Genomic DNA, 4,142 nt, shown 5'->3' on the forward strand with positions numbered 1-4,142 from the left:
ATTAAAATTGAAAATTAAACTAAGTAACTAATTTTAAAATTTTAAATTTTTAAATTTTAGCTTGCACTGAGTCTCCAATGAAATGAAAGAGATAAAAATGTACAAAAGACTGAATTTAAGTATTGTTTTTTGTTTTTATATAAAGAAAACGTATGTTCGTAACATATTTACAGCATAAGAGATGTACAGATTTTTTTTATTAAATACATGATTATGTTTTTGTTATGTTTTTTTCTAATAAGTAATCATTATTTAATAAATATGTCTGTTTTTTTTCATCAAATTATACCATCGTCGTTGAAATAGATACTTTACTATTGTCGTATGTTCTGTGGACAAAACAAAGTGGTGAGTAAACGCTACTTACGACAAATGTATACGGAATGAAAAGTAAATTTTCTCATTAACGTTAAGAGATATTAAATGTAAAAATATGGGAAATCAAAACTAATAACACCAACTACGTCTCCTTCAAAAGTTACAAAAATCTACCGTACAGTTTCGGATTAATTCGACCTTAAACTTCAAAGTCAATTTTCTCAAAACCGTGTTTTGTAACATTCGACATCCGTTTTCTGAGACGACGACATGTCAAGGTGGCAGCGGCATACATTAGGGGTATTCTCTGAGTCTTGCAAAGCCCTTGCATGGTGCACAGATTGTACGGATTGCACGGTAAAAACCGGTTTTCGTATGGGACAGCTTTGCAAACCGTGCAATCCGTGCACCGTGCAAGGGCTTTGCAAGACTCAGAGAATACCCCTATTCATGTAACCACTAGGATAATTAATACCCATACGCCCTGGCGTGTCTGACATTTAAATTTATAAAAAAAAACTTCTGCTGAATTAAAATCAATAACCAAAGTATTGTAGTTTAGTGAGAAATTTTATAAAACTAGTAAAAAATTTAGTCTGCAATTTTCTTGCCATATGAGGACATAAGGATCGGCAGGACCCACGGATCTCGAAGGCTCTAATAAGGTTAGTATTAAACTCTAATAGTGGCCGGCGCCTCATCTCTGTTCATTAGAGCACGGAGCATACATTGGCTAAAAAATCCCGTTGTGATACCAGTGGCCGAAGCCATTTCTTTTTTCCCTCCCTTAGTACTTAATTGAACCGCCGAGTGTGTTTTATATAGCACAAAAAATCGAGTTGGTGGGGTATCCAAACCTTTTTTCGTTTGTGCCCATCAGGCAGTGTCCGGTGATTACCCTGATAAATAATGAGAGAGAAGCGGTCCAGCTGAGTGAGAGCTGTCGATCACCTTACATCAATCTTTGTCCAAATTTGCCTGGTAGTATGGCAGGTGGTTTCCACCTCGATAAGTTCTGCCTTTAGTCTGTGTTTACAGGAGGTTAGGGGTATGTATCCCATCATTCTAAGCAGAATTGACTTCCGATATTTCCGTCTCCCTCCTAGGCCTATGTCAGGGATCCATACAATAGTCAAGGAGCATTTAAATGCCAGCAAGTTGAGAATCTTCTTGGCTACTTTGGACATTGTTCCGTTAAATTTGAGAGATTTGGTAGCAGCCTGGCTGTCAGAATAAATAGCCTTAGGCCGTCCTGTAGGAGCAGAGGTTATGCGCCAACGAGCCGCCTCCGTTATGGCGTGTAACTCTTATTTAGAAACGCTATAATAAATCCGTAAGCGAAAACTGAGCATTAGCGCCAGTTCGTCAGAGAAAAACCCACTACCCACTCTGTTTATATAGCCGTAGAAACTGGGTTTAAGTCTTTGGGCCCTTCCCATTCGTTCCTCTCTGCGATTCTTATGGAAAATTTCTTGTCTTAACAAGGTAGAGGAGTGGTATAATCCAACTGTCGTAGTTTATCCAGAACAGTTACGAGTACTTTTGCGTGTCCGAATCTGAGGTCCCTCCACGGCTGGATCAAATTTAATCTTACCGCACTGCAGCTGGCCTGATAATTGCCATAGAGATTCACAAGTGGAAGATTTAACATTATTTCCAGAGATTTGGTGGATGAAGTGGGCAGTGCTCCTGTGACGAGCATGGCAGCCATCCTCTCAACTCGTTCCAGCTTGCCTCTGGACAAAGTGTTGTTTAGCACAGGCTACTGTGTACTGTGTACATCCAGTGTACATGGGCGGTATTGACCTTCGTGGAGCGGTTCCAGTCCTGTTTCTTGTCTCATTCAAATTCTATATATTTAGGTCGCTGTCACTTCCATCGTTGAGCTCATGCTTCCTCAGGTCTAGATCGTTGAGCGCGCTCCAGCGTTGTGCGGACACGCTTTAGTGATAAAGCCTCTAGATCTGGACCTTCGGTGTCTTGTGGTTTCTATGGTGGGCTTGCTTGAGTTGCGGTCTCCGTAGTCACTGAGGCTATGTCCTGCATTTCCTGCTCTTCTTTGTGGAATTTTTGAACATTTTCAAGACATTTCGAATTTTATCATCACTTTTCCTATTCTGGGGCGCTTATTGGGTTCTTTGAGATTGTTCGATTTCACAATGCTTTCGGTGGTTAACTTTGCTTCTTACAAATGTCTCAAAAACGCCAAAATCATGAGAATTTCTTGCTAGAAATATTCCGATGTCTATAATTTATTGTCAATATATTCTTGATGAAACAAGTATTTGGCTGCTTTGTATTCGCCTTGTTACTAATTAGGAAAGAATGCGCCTACCCTACAAGTTTGCAACATTTAGATTTAAAAAGTCTAGTTATCATTTCAAGTATGCAGTTCTCAAACAACTTGTGAAATAATCCGTTGAAGTACCACTGCGCAATATCTGGTAGTCCGTTATACATAGTTATATGGACTGAGTAGTTCTCTCCAGAAAGTCGAACTCTAATTCTTCTTCCTTAGAACAACCACTGCGCAAAGGTATCCCGGATCTCTATCTCTCGCTCTCTCTCTCTTTGTAAGCACAGCAGAATGAGAATATCCATATGTACATGCGTAGATTTCGGGCGAATTCTGACTACAATGGATTCAGTTATGACTTTGCCGGCTACTAAGCATCAACTCTTTGGGGATCAAACGTCGGCGTTGGAGTGTGTTGAACGCTTAAAATCCCCTGAATAACCGCAAGCATGAACGTTGTGAGAATGGAAATTTGATAGCCAAAAACAACAAAGGTAACGCACATAAACATTGATAAACACAAAAAAAAATTACTGCTGACGACCAAAATTAGCATAATAAAATATAAAATTTGCAAGTTTTCACCGCATCATGCGAACCTGCGTATGAATGGAGCTAATTAATTTGAAGCCTCGGAAAAATAAAAAAAGGATAAAAATATCACAAAGCGCACATTAAAAACTTCAACACATCATATTAGAATACACACATACATACATACGGTGCTCATGTCATACATTTTAATGATGCTGATGTGCGAGTACTTATGTAGTAGTTTCGAAAACTCTAAATGCTGCGGCTACGCCCATTAGCCGCAACGCTTGTGGTTTACAGCTGGCGCCCGGCCAATTATGTACATAAGCAAATTACTGCATTTGTGTGCCTGCGAATGTGCAGGAGTGTTTACTTTACAACAAGTTTTTATTTGAATTAAAAACAAACATTCGTACTCTATTTTTTTTTGTTTTTGCTCAACCCAACTTCTGCAAAATTCGCTGAGCAAGGATTGTACGTCAAGGCAAGCTGGCAAGCAACTTACGCGAAGCCATCACACATCACCGCCCAACATAATTAAATAAACCATAAAATTAAATGATTACATTTAACAGTTTCCGAATAATTTAAGCGCAGATGGATATGTTTTCTTGGGTTTGGCACTTTTACATAAAAGTAAAAACACACATTTATGGTAACACATTAGTTGTACGATCGCAAGCCGAGAGAGGAAATATTTGCATGCCTGCTGTTTGATTTATGAGAGTGAATGACGGCGGAAGTTGCACGAAGTGCCGTTGCCCATGGCAACCGGATGTGTGTTGCATATTTGTAGGCGAGGGAAGAGTGACAGTTTTCCAATGAATGACTCAAAGTTAGTTTTTAAAGTCAACAAATGAAGTGAAATTAATTTCAAATAAATTCGTGCGTACAAGTCTGAGGGACTCATGACTACTGAGTCTACAAGTAAATATCCTTGGTAGTACTACTGGAGAGGAGAGGAGAGGAGAGGAGAGGAGAGGAGAGGAGAGGA

The sequence above is a fragment of the Rhagoletis pomonella genome, unplaced genomic scaffold (genome assembly GCF_013731165.1).
Source record: "Rhagoletis pomonella isolate Grant_MI unplaced genomic scaffold, Rhpom_1.0 Rhpom_scaffold_00005, whole genome shotgun sequence".
In the NCBI taxonomy this organism is placed as follows: Eukaryota; Metazoa; Arthropoda; class Insecta; order Diptera; family Tephritidae; genus Rhagoletis; species Rhagoletis pomonella.